The sequence below is a fragment of the Mastigoproctus giganteus genome, chromosome 5 (assembly GCF_048544385.1).
Source record: "Mastigoproctus giganteus isolate SK-2022 chromosome 5, ASM4854438v1, whole genome shotgun sequence".
Taxonomy (NCBI): domain Eukaryota; kingdom Metazoa; phylum Arthropoda; class Arachnida; order Uropygi; family Thelyphonidae; genus Mastigoproctus; species Mastigoproctus giganteus.
The window spans coordinates 198862408-198878292 of NC_143579.1; the positions used below are offsets into that span (position 1 = coordinate 198862408).

Consider the following 15885-nt stretch of genomic DNA (forward strand, 5'->3'; position numbering starts at 1 on the left):
AAAACAAAATAGTAATCATCAAAATAAATAAATATTTTATAATAAAATTCACAAAAAAAAACTAAAATTAGCATAACATAAATAAAACATTTTACTGATTAATGTACAGTAAAATCTTGTTACAATGAATACTGTTCCGATGAAAATTTTATTATAACGAAATATTTACAGGACAACTTCCCTTATTTATAATGCTTTGTAAATCTTGTATGAGCAAAATAAATCTGGCAAAAAAATTCAGCACAAATTATTTTCAGTCAACCTATGCCTAATATATATTTGTTTACCTGTACAGTAAAATTATGAATGACCTTCATATTGTAAATACAGGGTCATTATAAAATCCTTGTGCAGTTTTAAATTTTCATAACTTCCATTCTATACATGATAAAATCAATCTGTAAAAAGGGTAATAATTTATTACAGTGTTACATACATTTATTCTTGGGATTGTTAATTATTATTAACAATATTATTAGCCATATGGTGGAAGAAAGCCTGAAGCTTATGCTGCACCAGCCAAAAAATAATTCCTGAGTTACCCCTGAGAGAGAGAGAGAAGTAGAGAGAGAGAGAGAGAGAGAAGTAGAAAGGAATCACCAAGAAAGAGAAGAATGATGATATCCAGCTCAGGACCCTGGGTGTGCCAAGCCTATACTCATCAGATGTGAGCCCCTGGGGTAACTTTCTCGACGTGTCCACCGTCATTATGTATACAAACAGAAACCATTCTGAAGTTGTACAAATACGTTTTGCAGTTGATTTAAAGTAATACCCTGAATCACATTAGTTATCCTAGTACAAAAGTACAAAGATTGTTTAAAGAGCAAGGTACTATTGAATAAACAAATACTATTTGTTATTTGTTGAATAACATGTCCCCAATAGAAAAAATCCAATGGGCTGAAATCTGTTGAATGTGGTGGCCAAGAGATCGGTCCACCTCTTCCAACCCATCCATTAGGAAAATTTTCATTCAAAAACTGCCTAACACTGAGAGCAAAGTGACAAGTTGCACCATCTTGCTGAAACATTGTATCACCTACAAGTCCTAAATGTGTTAGTTCAAGAATAAAGTAATTCTGAAGCATTTCCAAATAACTCTCACTATTAACAACCCATCCTTGGCCTTCCAGACCGTGGTTTATCATTGATGGAACCTGTTTCTTTAAACTTTTTTCATCCAGTTAGTTATAGAATTCCTATGTGGTGCATCTTTGTTGTAAATAGTCCTAAATCTTTTTTTTTACTGTGATTACAGACTTTAACTCAGCCAACCACAACAATTTACTTTCTCTTCTATTGAAACCATTTGGTCAAGCCTAATTCTGTAAAACAATAATAATAATAATAAATATTTTTGCTAAACTACAATAAAATAAATTAATCACTCTTAGTACATACTAAACTTCACTAGATTACATTTCTAACGTTTTTTTACGGATTGATTTTATCATGTATAGAACAGAAGTTATGAAAATTTAAAACTGCACAAGGACTTTATAATGACCCTGTACAGCTATGGGAAGTTTTGTTTGAAGGAAAAAATGAATTTAAAATATGCAGAAAGAGAATTCAGTTTTTCACATTTTTGAACAATTATGATCAAATCCAGTTGGTACTGTGCAACAACCTCTTTTCATAGCCCCACCCAAACTGGATAATGTGAGATGACGCAGTCTGAAATGGCAAATTTGCATTCCTACTTACTTATACTAGGTACTTTATTTTCCTAGTGGGGGAGGAGGAGTGCTCATGAAGAAAACAATTCACTTGTTTGTCAAAAAAAAAAAAAAAAAGCCTTAGAATTAATCTAATTGAAATGAGTTCTACATGAATCCACATTTTCAATTATATTAAATTTGAATTTTCATATTAATGCAGAAAAAATATTAAATAATAAAAACAAAAACTGATTTATTAATATAAAAAGTTACAATATGTTACATTTTCAGAAATATGTGGGTTATTAAAATTTTATATGATACACTATTTCTTAAAAATACAACATGCTTTCAAAACAATGATCCCTGAACATATTTTACTTGGAGAAATTGATACTTCTATATACTTGAAAAGTGCAGCAGAATTTATTCTTTTCAAATAATTTTTTATTAAGATTCATTATAATTAAATTTCAGTATAACAAAATAATTCACACACACCCCTTAGTTTCATTGTAAGGGGATTTTATTGTATATTATATAATTATAAAAACTTAATCTTCACATTAAGCAAATACTATTTTATGCATATTAGAGCACCAGAAGAGAGATATTCTTTTTTTAAATAAAAGAAATATAAAGATTATGTTCCTAAGGATATTGGTGGAAAGTGAGCTTAAGAGGTTCCAGAAAATGACGATAGGAGAGGGTTAAGGGTCGTGGTTCAGAACATATACTGATATATACTTTTCAAAACTCATGTAAGGCTTTGTAAGGCACATGGGTAGAATTTTTCTCAGCATGGTCTATGCTTGTTAACAGCTTCTACAGGGATGTGATACACTTAAATAGAAAGGGTGAAAGAATATTTGCTGATGCTATCAAGGCAATGTAAAGTGAGCTGGAAACTGCTGGTGTGGGGGGGGATATACAGATTAATAGATAATAACAGCAGTTCTATATTTATTTCTACGATATTTAATGATATTGATGAAGGTATATCAAGTTTAATGTCCAAGTTAGCAGATGATACAAAGGTTGGCAGGGTGGTTAATGACAGTAATGACAGAATGCTACTGCAACAGGATCTAGAAAAATTAGGCAGATGAAATGAGAAATGGCAACTGAAGTTTAACATTGAAAAATGCAAAGTACTGCATATGGGTAGCAGTAAACCTAGAGTAATGTACCAATTGTGTGGTACTAAACTCAAGGTAGTGAAAATGAAAAGACCTGGGGTAACTGTGCAGCCAGATATGAAGTTCTCTGAGCAGTGCAGAGGGGTACCAGGACAGTTCATGGGGTTTTGCCAATGATAAAAAAGGAATTCTGCTAGCAAGGATAAAGCACAGATCATTCCATCATATAAGGCAGCATTTCCCAAACTGTGTTCCGTGACATGTGAACAAGTGTTCTGTGAAAAATCATAATTAATAATTAGAAAAATCAAATAAATAAATTTTGCATATTTGTAGTGTACACCACTTTTGTATTATAATTTATAACTTTTTTTTCTGTTATTAATATACTGGCATAGACTAATCAGGGAGACCACAGAACACTATATTTTGCTGGGCTTTTGCATAGATGTAATTCCATCTACGAAAAAGTAGCAATGTAGTGAACCGATATGCCACTCGTATGCGATTTAGCCTGGAGTACACAGATTGAAGGAGAGGGGAAAGAAAACCGATATCATAACTAAACTCACTTCCTTGTGTGTGTGTATATATATATATATATATATATATATCTGATAATTAAAATAAATCTGATATTTAAAATAAAATAAAAAAATTTTCTTTCTATTATATAAGCTGGTTAAGCTTGCATTATGTCAGTGGTGTGGCTCTGATCAAGAGTGCTGTCTGTTCTATAGATTATTTCTCGCTGCATAAGGACCACTGCCATACAAATCCTCTGCATTGGTTGATCTATCGGAGAATGGAAGGGTGGTTTGGTTCTTCGGTATTTCCGCCTTTGCGATGATTTGTATGACGATTGAAATGCAGCGATTCCATGACCATTATTGGCCTCGTGGTCCTCTGTCGATATGGGGCATGATGGTCAGTCTATCTTTTTGATATTTTAGTTTTTGTAGTTTCTTTAACCCCTTTTGGTGATATTTCATGTCTTTTGGAACTGGTACCTTCAAGGGGAGTACCGCTAAATTATTTATAATTGGCATTATTTTAAATTTACATTGTTTTAATAATTGGGTTTAATGACTAAATTATACAGGGGATTATCGACTACTTTTTGTCTTATTATCTTTACTTTCCCTTCCCTGTTTGTTTATTTTATATTATTTTACGTTTCGTTTCGCTCTGCATTTTTGCCGTACTACTGGCTGATGTTTTTTTATTTTATTTTAAATATCCGATTTATTTTAATTATCAGATATAATTAGGCTTCATGTGGAGGATGTGCATTTGCTGCCTCTAATGATAGCTTCATATTTATATTTATTTATTTTTATTACTTTTGCCTAACTTTTACATTACATTATATATATATATATATATATATATTTTTTTTTTTTTTGATAATTATCAGTATTTCGAAATATTATTATTAAAATATGTGACTATGGATTTGTGGTTGAAAAAAGGAACTTTAAAACGAGAAGCAAAGTACTTCTGGTAGTCGATGAAAACGAACACAATAGTGTCACACTTCAAAGTGAGGATGAACAATCACAGCCTGGAACCAACTAATAAAAGACTAAAACAAAAGTATGATGACAGTTATTTGAATTTTGACTTTACATGTTGTTGGAAAAGAAGATGCTCCTGATGCACAGTGCGTCGTACATAATAAAAAAAAATTAAAAAAAAAAAAGGGAAAAAAAACTTTCGGGAAAGCATTTGGGTCTGAGAACAAGAGTAGCCTTGTTCTGGCGAAGTTTTTACTGCTCCTGGAATAGAGATGTTTTTTCTGTTTTATTAGCTTAAATTGGCATATTAACTTATTTTCTAGAGTAGCTTTATATTCCTAGTTATGATACTTAGTTTAAAGTTTAAGTTAGATAGAGATTTTATAGGTATTACTTAGTATCGGTAAGGGTATCAAATCCACGTGTTACAAGTTGCAGCTCCGCTGAATGAGATGTTTTTTTAGCCATATTTAGCCACTTTATTGACCAATTGTTATATTAAATTATTTTCTATAAGTAGCTTATAGACCTAGTCAGGATCCTTAGTTTATTCTGAATTGAGACAGCGAGATTTCGAAGTTAATTAATACTTAAGTGTCCATAGATTTACCGTTCATATCTTGCCGCCATTGTTATACGATACGTTATATCCCGAACTAGATAGCATTAGCTTAGTATAGTATAGTATATAATATAATATAGTCAATTAATCAGTAAAATTTATTAATCTTGTTAAACTTCATTGTCAATTAAATTGTACTTTTTAACTAAATACATATAACAACTTAGATTTTATAAATGTAACATAATTAATACATAACTTGATACGGAAGTTACCGTATTTCCACATGTATAATTTTGGGGCCTGAAATTTGAAAAAAAAATGTATTACATAAAGTTATTGAACTCAAGTTTTATTCATCATAAAATTCATACAACTCCTCATCACTGTCAAAACTCCCATCCATTACTTTGTCCTCATCTGTGTCTGATGACGAATCACTGTCTTCATATATTGCCTCGTCCTCAGTTCCATCTATGGAATTTGAAATGACACACTTTTTAAATGACTTGACAATGATCTCAATCTTGATATTATCCCAGGATCTTTTCACCCAGGTACAAACTTCTCCTATAGTTGGTTTCTTCACTCTTCCTGCTGGTGTCAAATTGTCCCCAGAAGACTTCATCCATTGGTTCCATTCGTCTCTCATGGCAGCATTGAAGGGTTTGTTAATGCTGACATCAAGTGGGTGGAGCTGGGATGTCAAGCCTCCAGGTATGACGGCAAGTTTTGTTTTTTGCTCTGCAGAAATCTTCTTTGTGTTTTTTGTTATGTGTGCCCTGAACTGATTAAGCACCAATAGGACAGGTTTGTATAAGAGCCCACCTGGTCTCCTGCTCCAAACTTTCTCAAACCAGATCTTCATCCCATCCTGATCCATCCAACCCTTGTCATGAATGTGGACAATCACTCTTCGAGGATTGTCTTCTTTTGGCATTGTTTTGCGTTTGAAAATCAGCATAGGAGGCAGCTTGGTTCCATCAGCACAACAAGCTAGAACAACTGTATAATGGCTCTTTTCATGTCCACTTGTCTTTACAGTTAGTTTTCACCCCTTCTTATCAACAGTTTTGTTACTTGGGCCATCAAATTGAAAGGGGACTTTTTTCATATTTGCAATCTGTCCTAACTCAAACTGATGTCTCTTCCGACATTGAATGACAAAATGATGAAATTCAAGGACCTTCTGCTCATAGCTTTCAGGCATCTTTTGGGCAAGAATGGTGCATGTACGCATGCTTAGTCCATTCCGTTTCATGAACCTAAAGCACCAATTGTATCCTCCTTTGAAATCAGTAACTTCTTTTTCATCAGCAATTCTTCTTGCCTCATGCTGAACCATCTTTGTGGACACAGGAATTCCAATTGCCCTTTGCTCTTCAATCCATATCTTCAATTCCCTCTCTAAATCAGGCCATTTTGCTGACTTGCCTCTAATGGCCTTCTTCTGCCGTGGCGTTTTCAGTAGGGTTTCTTCTTCCCATAGCCAGTCTCGGATTGTTTTCTCAGTTGGAGGAGGACCAAACTTATGTTCAGCAGCACGATTTACATTCTTTTTTGCAAACTGGATCACTTTTAATTTGAATTCAGCACTGTAAGAAAATCTTTTCTGAGCCATTTCTGGGCAGAATGTGGCAAAACATAACCTAATATACTGGTAACAAGTGCGAAACAAAGAGCACAAAGACAACAAGTGCGAAAACTTGTTGTGTGATGACTTGTTGCTGTGTGATGGGTCAACTGTTGATGATCCTGCTCAGGTAGCTAACAAACTAAATGAATATTTTGCATCGACATTCACACATGAGGAGTTATTCAGCAAGGGGAATGCCAGAGGTGTATTCAACTCTAGCAGTAAGCTACAGAATCTTGAAATAACTGGGAGTAAAGTGGAGGAGAAACTGTTGAAGATAAACACAAGAAAGGCACCCGGGGTGGATGGGATCTATCGTTATATTAAAGGAGGCAGCAAAGGAAGTAAGCAAACCCTTAGCCATAATTGTGAGAGCTTCCTTGGACTCAGGGGAGGTACTCATAGACTGGAAATGTGCAAATGTGACCCCAATTCACAAAGGAGGATCAAAGGCTGACACAAGTAATTATAGTAATTATAGAAGTTATTATATAGTAATTATATAGTAATTATAGAAGTAACTAATTATAGAAGTTAAGCTCACAAGTAATTGTGAGCTTAACTTCTGTTCCAGGAAAATTAATGGAGGCACTGGTTAAAGAAGCACTGCAGGATCATTTAGACAAGACTTCAGTTATAGCTCAGACACAGCATGGTTTTGTTAAGGGGAAGTCTTGCCTGACCAACTTGATTGGATACTATGATGCAGTCACAAAAGAACTGGATGCAGGGAATAACTTTGATATTATATACTTGGATCTTAGAAAGGCTTTTGATACTGTTGCACATGGAAGACTGCTACACAAATTGGAGCAGTGTGACATTGGAGGCAAATTGCTGCTATGGATAAAGGGGTGGTTGAGGGGGAGAAGACAGAGAGTGGTAATCAATGGACACTGCTCATCGTGGACTAATGTTATTAGTGGAGTCCCTCAGGGCTCAGTGTTGGGTCCATTATTGTTTTCTGTATTTATAAATGATATTGATGATGGTATATCAAGCTTAATGTCCAAGTTTGCAGATGATACAAAGGTTGGCAGGATTGTCAAGGATACTACTGACACTATGCTGCTGCAACAGGATCTGGAAAGGTTGAGCAGATGGGCTGAGAGGTGGCAAATGAAGTTTAACATTGACAAATGTAAAGTACTACACATGGGAAATAGCAACCCCAGAGCAACATATCAACTCTGTGGTACTACACTGACAGTGGCAGAGAATGAAAGGAACTTGGGGGTGATTGTGCAGGCAGATATGAAGTTCTCTGAGCAGTGCAGACAGGCTGCAAGAGTAGCTCATGGAGTATTGTCAATGATATACAGGAATTTTTCCAGCAGGGATAAGGAGGTGATTATTCCATTGTATAAGGCAATGGTCAGGCCACACCTAGAGTACTGTATACAGGTCTGGAGGCCTCATTTCAAGAAGGATGTAGAGCTGCTGGAACGAGTACAGAGAAGGGCAACAAGATTAGTGAATGGAACAAAGGGGTGCTCTTACGAAGAAAGGCTTAAGTTTTGCAAATTACAGTGTCTGGAGACTAGGCACCAGCGAGGTGATCTGATAGAGGTGTATAAAGCCTTGAATGGTTTAAGCATGCTCAATGCTGATGGGATTCTTCCTCTAGCTCAGAAAAATCACCTGAGAGGGCATAAATTCAAATTGAGGAAAGACAGAGGTAGGATAGATGTGCGGAAATTTGCCTTTAGCCAGCGGGTGGTTGGTTGGTGGAACAGACTTCCATCCCTTGTGGTGGAGGTTGATAGCCTAAATAAGTTTAAGGCTCAGCTGGACAGGTATTTTGAACGAACGGAGGGGTGAAGTGGGAGTTTTTTTTTTTTTTTTTTTGGGCTGATGCTGCATAAGCTTGCTTTCTTGCATCAAATGCCTCTACTAATGCTAATGCTAATGCTAAAAAAGCAGGAAATGCAAATAAAAAAATCTACAACCACTGTATAAGATGCACCCAGCTTTTAGACCACAAATTTTTCAAAAAAGGGTGCGTCTTATACATGGGGAAATACGGTATATAAACGGAACTCATAGATAATACTCGATACTGAAAAATATATATAGCGTTATAACTGTGTTGGGATACAAGTTTAGGATTAAACTTTGAAATTAAATCGAAATCATGACTCAGACCATAGCAGCAAAGCAAAAGGCTCAAGCTAATGGTAGTGCTGCGGCTCAGGGGAGAACTAAGGGGGGGGGGGGGCAGTTGCCCTGTGAATCACAGCCTTTTAAAATGCACTGCTTACTTGCTTGATGTTTGTGGAGCAATCGGGTACAGGACATGATATTGCCATGGGGGATATCTTTGAGTATGTCTGCGATGTAAGGACTGTAAGGAAATCAGGCGACAACTCAGCATTGTTGTGGGCCTGTATGAGGGCTTGAAGGACAGGGGTGGATGCCCTCGAAGGATATATAAATTGAGGGGGCCCATCAAGAGACTGCTTCTACAGGAATGGGATACACTTAAATAGAAAGGGTGCAAGAATATTTGCTGATGCTATCGAGGCAGTGTTAGGTGGGTTGGAAAACTGCTAGCTATGGGGGGGATACAAGGACTAACTTGTATATAAGGTGAAAGAATATATATAAGGTGATACAAGGTGAAAGTGATTCTTGCACTGATTCTATTGGAATAAGCAGCAGCCTGGAAAACAAGATGCAGGGTATTTCAGAGACTGCTGGGAGTCATTGGGGTACAAGTAAACACATGGGTTGTGTTAGGGTAGCTAAGAATAGGAACAGGTGCATGTGTAATTGCGTTTTCACCAATGCTAGGAGTTTGGTAAATAAATTTGATGAATTTTAAGTATTGCTCAAAACATCAAAGGCAGATATTGTTGGGATATCAGAGACGTGGTGTCACACAGATATAAGGAATGTGGAACTGGAATTTGGGGAGTACAATGTATACAGAAAGGACAGACAGGATAGGAAGGGAGGAGGGGTTATGCTATTAGTTAAGAAACACATAAAATCCAAGGAAGTGAAGCCAGTCGACATCGCTGGACAATGCAGTGCAGTGTTGAGTCAGTTTGGGGTGACATAAGCATTGGGAGATCAAAATTGAGAGTAGGAGTGTGCTATAGGCCTAATGACTCTGATGAGTATAAAAATAAACTGTACAGGGAAATAGAGTGGGCCAGTAAATCAGAGAGTCTTATAATGGGGGATTTTAATTTCCCAGATATTGACTGGAATTTGTGGGTTGGTCACTCACACACTAGCAAGGCTTTTGTGGATTTATTGGATGATTGTTTTCTATATCAGCATGTTCGGGAGGCAACTAGAGGGAGCAATACTCTTGATCTGATTATCAGTAGTGATTCTTCATGTATTAAGAATCTGAAGATAAAGAAACCACTAGGTGGCAGTGATCAGTGTGCTGAAGTGGGATTTACTCAAAGAGGTAACTACCCTCAGGTGCAAAGGGAAGGGTTTTTGCTTTTGTAAAGGCGACTACGATGGTCTGATACAGTATTCTAAACAGTGGGACGAACTGATGATGTTACCAACAGCAAATTCAGAATGGGAAGGATTCAAAGAACTTATCTTGGAAGCTACTAGGCTTTATATACCAACTAAGAAATATTGTTCAAGGTTTAGGCCTAAATGGATGTCAGATGAACTAATGAGACATATGGCAGAGAGGAAAAATGCACGGGATACATACAAATTAATGGGTGACATGGAAGCTTATGACAGATATAAGCTGGTCTGTACCCGAGTCACAAAGGAGATTAGGCAGGCAAAGGCAGATTATGAGAAATCCTTGGCAAAGGATACAAAGAAAAACAGAAAAGAGTTCTTTACCTATGTAAACTCTAGAAGGAAAGGGATGAATCAGATTGGTCCACTGGATATTCATGGTTCAACAGTTGAGGATCCTGCTCAGGTGGCTAACAAACTGAACAAGTATTTTGCATCGACATTCACACATGAGGAGTTATTCACAAAGGGGAATGCCAGAGGTAAAGTAAACTCTGGCAGTGAGCTAGATTATTTTATAATGACTGAGATTAAAGTGGAGGAGAAATTGTTGAGGATAAACATAAAAAAGGTACCTGGGGTGGGTGGATGGGATCTATCCAGTTATATTATAGGAGGCAGTAAGCAAATCCTTAGCCATAATTATGAGAGCTTCTTTGGAGTCAGGAGAGGTATGCATAGACTGGAGATGTGCAAATGTGACCGCAATTCACAAAAGAGGATCAAAGGCTGATACAAGTAATTATAGACCTATGAGTTTAACTTCTGTTCCAGGAAAGTTAATGGAGGTAATGGTTAAAGAAGCACTGCAGGATCATCTAGACAAGCCTTCAGTTATAGCTCGGACATAGCATAAGTTTGTTAAGGGGAAGTATTGTCCGACCATTTTGATTGGATACTATGATGTGGTCACAAAGGAACTAGATGCAGGGAATAACTTTGATATCATATATTTGGATCATAGAAAGGCTTTTGATACTGTTTCACATGGAAGAATGCTGCACAAATTGCAGCAGTGTGGCATTGAGTAAAATTGCTGCTATGGATAAAGGGATGGCTGAGGGGGAGAAGACAGAGAGTTGTAATCAATGGATACTGCTCATCGTGGACTAATGTTATTAGTGGAGTCCCTCAGGGTTCAGTGTTGGGTCCATTGTTGTTTTCTGTATTTATAAATGATACTGATGACGGTATATCAAGCTTAATGTGCAAGTTTGCAGACGATACAAAGGTTAGTAGGGTTGTTAAAGGCACTACTGACGCTATGCTGCTGCAACAGGATCTGGAAAGGTTGAGCAGATGGGCTGAGAGGTGGAAAATGAAGTTTAACATTGACAAATGTAAAGTACTACATATGGGAAACAGCAACCCCAGAGCAACGTATCAACTCTGTGGTACTACGCTGACAGTGGTAGAGAATGAAAAGGACCTGGGGATAATTGTACAGGCAAATATGAAGTTTTCTGAGCAGTGCAGACAGGCTGCAAGAGTAGCTCATGGTGTCTTGTCAATGATATACAGGAAGTTTTCTAGCAGGGATAAGGAGGTGATTATTCCCTCGTATAAGGCAATGGTCAGGCCACACCTTGATGTATACAGGTCTGGAGGCCTCATTTTAAGAAGGATGTAGAGCTGTTGGAATGAGTACAGAGAACTACAAGTAAAATAGTACAAGATTAGTGAATGTAACAAAGGGTTGCTCTTATGAAGAAAGGCTTAAGTTTTGCAAATTACAGTGTCTGGAGACTAGGCACCGGCGAGGTGATCTGATAGAGGTGTATAAAGCCTTGAATGGTTTGAGCATGCTGAATGCCGATGGGATTTTTTCTCTTACACAGAATAATTACCTGAGAGGGCATAAATTCAAATTGAGGATAGACAGATGTAGGATAGATGTGTGGAAATTTGCCTTTAGCCAGCAGGTAGTTGGTTGGTGGAAGAGAGACTTCCATCCCTTGTTGTGGAAGTTGATAGCCTAAATAAATTTAAGGCTCAGCTGTACAGGTATTTTGAACGAACGGAGGGGTGAAATGGGAGTGTTTTTTTTTTTTGTTTTTTTTCCTGGCTGATGCTGCATAAGCTTGCTTTCTTGCATCATACTCCTCTACTAATGCTAATAATATATTAGCAAATAGTTCTTTGGCTCCCACTAAATTTGATTTCATAAGTGTTCCATAAATTCTTGTGATGCAAATGATGCAAGGAAGCAAAAAAAAAAAAAAAAAAAAAAAACAGGTCAGCCATCTGTGCCTTCCAAGAATTTGTCTAGTTCTCCCTTAAATTTATTCAATCTATCCATAACAGAATTGAAGCCTGTTCTAATAGTCTATGACCACTGGCTGAAGGCAAACTTCCACGCATCTATCCTTCCTTCAAACTTGAATTTATGCCTCCTCATTGTGTGTAGTCTCAGCAAATGGAAAATACCATTAACTTCAGCTTATCAATCCAATCAGGGCTTTAAACACCTCAATCAGTTCTCCCTGGAGGTGTCTGGTCTCAAGACTGCAATTCACAGAACTGAAGCCTTTCTAGGTAAGAGCACCTTTGTTCCCTTCGCCAATCTGGCTACCCTTCTCTGCACTGGTTCCAGCAGATCTACATCCTTCCTAAAAGCCTCCAGACCAGTATACCACACTCAAGGTGCAACCTAACCATGCTTTATACAAAGGGATAATCACCTCCTTGTCCCAATTAGCAAAGTTTCTGTATATCATTGATAAAACCACATGAGCTGTCCTGGTAGTATGTCTGCACTGCACAGAGAATTATGTCTGATTGCATAATTACTCCTAGGTCTTTTTCACTCTCCACTGTCCTGGGTGTAATACACACAGTTGATAAGTTACTCTAGGGGTACTGCTATCCCATGTGCAGTACCTTACATTTGTCAACGTTAAAGTTCAACTGCCATTTCTCATCCTATCAACCCAATTTCTCTATTTCTTGTTGCAGTAGCTCACCCTCATGACTGTCATTAACCACCCTGGCAAACTTCATATCATCTGCAAACTTAGCCATTAAGCCTGATATACCTTTATCAATATCATTGATAAATACTGAAAACAACAACAGATCCAGCACTGAATCCTGAGGAACTCCATCAATAACATTAGTCCACGAAGTGAGGTGCCCACTGATAATGAATGATTTCATTATTTATCCTGGAACAGATGTTAAGCTGATTACTGAGTGTCTCAAAACTTTGATCCTCTTTATGAATTGGAGATACAGTAAACCCCCGCTATTCGCGGTATCAGTATTCGCGATCGCCGATTTAATATAAAATGAAACCTAAAAAAAATGTGAATTTTAAAGCGCCATGAATATTTTCCGCCATAAAAAAACATGGGCGTGGCTAAAATTATCTTTCCCGGTCAAAACAGCATTCAGTGGGTGGGGGGGGGGGGGGTGACAAAATCGCGAGCGTGGTGTTTCTCGCTAATCCTTGTTCAGTATGTGTTATGCGCTTGTCATGGAAGGTTTTGTCGTTTTCTTTTAATTTATATGCTTATAAACTGAATAAATTTATCACTTTATAAATTGATATGCTTACAAAAGTGATAAATCTACCGTTTTGCAGTGTAAAACAGACTTTTTCGAGTGTGTTAACAGAAGAAAGTGCCTTTAATGTGGACAAGTTCTTTTTAACCCGTACAAAAATATGGCTACGAATAACAAGAGAAATGTGAAAATATGAAAGAAGGTGATGACATTAGCAAATAAAATTGAGTTATTAGACAAAATTTCTAATGGTGAAAGTGTCTCTTCAGTGGCAAAACATTATAAAATCAATGAGTCAACGGTACGATCAATCAAAAAATCGGAAGAAAAAATCCGCCGTAGCGTCCGTGAAAACGCACTAATTGCTTCAAAAATTTGCTCTGTAACTTGTGATGTTAAATTAGAAAAAAATGGAAAAAGCTTTAAATACGTGGATAGAAGACCGTACTCAAAATAAAACTCCGTTAAGTTCACTCATCATTCGTGAAAAGGCAAAACTTCTTTATCAACACTTTAGCGAAACTGGTGATAGCACTGGCGGGATACGTTTTTTTGCTAGCAAAGGCGCTGGTTTTAAAGATTTGTTTGAAATTTCTAATAAATATTACATTTAATATTAAATTGTTTCTTATTTTCATTTCGAAGCCATATGCTTGCATTTCCCTATGTACTGTCTATGTACATAGTCATATTATGAAGGTACATATAATATATACATAGACAAAATTTTAGACTAGTTTTTCTTATATATTTCATACTTTGGAACGGAACCCCTTTATTACTATGGGAGCAATAACTCAGTATTCGCGTTTTCAGTATTCGCGACATTTCTCAGGAACGTAACCCCTGCGAATAGTGGGGGTTTACTGTATTTGCAGTTCTCCAGTCATAGGGACCTCCCCTGAATCTAAGGATGCCCTCATAATCATGACTAAGGGTTTACTTTCCCCCTTTGCCTCCTCCCTTAATATAATTGGATAGATTCCATCTGCCCCAGTCACCTTTTTTATGTCCACTTTTCAGTTATCATAAAGTCATTTTGCTCCTCGTTAGAGTTTGATAAACTTGCAGCACCTCCTTTCCTAAGGAATTCCTCATGTGTGAAGGTAGATGCAAAACACCTATTCAATTTGTCCACAATCTGAGCAGGGTCGTTAACCCATAAACATGAAGTGGCCCAATGTGATTCAAACCCTTCCTTCTACTGTTAATATAAGCATAGAAGTTTTCCGTTTTTTTTTGTTTTTTTTTTTTGCATTCTTTCCAGAGACTTCTCATAATCTGCTTTAGCTTGCCTAACTTCACTTATGATTACAGACTAATATATATCTACCATAGGTTTCTGTATCACTTGATAATTGATATGCATACCATGCACTTTTCTTCTCTGCCACGTCTCAATTGTTCATCTGACATCCATTTAGGTCTAAGCCTTGAAGAGCATTTTTTTGTTAGCATGAAAAGCTAGTAGCTTCTTGATTACTTCTCTGAATACTTCCCATTTAGAATTTTCTGTTGGTAATATTACCAGTTAGTCCCATTACACACAATTTAAAAACTGTCTGAGACCTCTGTAGTCACTCTTAGTGAAAGCAAAAGCCGTTACCCTTGACAGTAGTTATGTCTTTAATTAAATTTCACATTAATACACACTGTGATTACTGCCACCCAGTGGGTCTTTTACCTGCAGATTCTTAATGCATGTAAAATCACTACTTATAATCAGATCAAGAGTATTGCTTCCTCTTGTTGCCTCTCTAACATGTTGCTGTAGAAAACAGTCATCCAAGAAATCTACAAAAGTCTTGATAGTGTGCAACTGATCAACCCATAAATGCCATCAAAATCTGGAAATGTTAAAATCCCCCCTTATGAAACATTCTAGTTTGCTGGCCCACTCTAGTTTGCTCTATAGCTCTTTGGCATACTCATCAGAGCCATTATGCCTATAACACACTCCTACTCTCACTTTTGTTTTTCCAATGCTTATATCACATCAAACTGACTCAACATTGCACTTGTCACCCAAGTCAACTGGATGCACTGCCTTATATTTAATATTCTTCTTAACTAAGAGCATAACCTCTTCACTTCTCCTGTCCTGTCTATTCTTCCTGCTGTATTTCCCATATTCAAATTCAGCATCACATGTCTGAGTGACACCATATCTCTGCTGTCCCTACAATGGCTGCATTTGATGGCTTAATCAGTACTTCAAATTTATTTACCATACTCCTAGCATTAGTGTACATGCAAGTATATGTGCACATGTTCTTACTCTAACACAGCCCATGTATTCATTGGTTCCTTTTAATACCCACAGCAGGGCCTGAAATCCCAGACACCTTTCTTTCCAGAC

General features: G+C 36.9%; 1 protein-coding gene across 1 annotated transcript in view; it reads right to left on the minus strand.

The window, feature by feature from the left end:
• pyd3 (beta-ureidopropionase pyd3) overlaps positions 1-15885 on the minus strand; it is a 247598-nt gene that overhangs the window by 64294 nt on the left and 167419 nt on the right. The gene's annotated exons all lie outside the window — the stretch shown is intronic.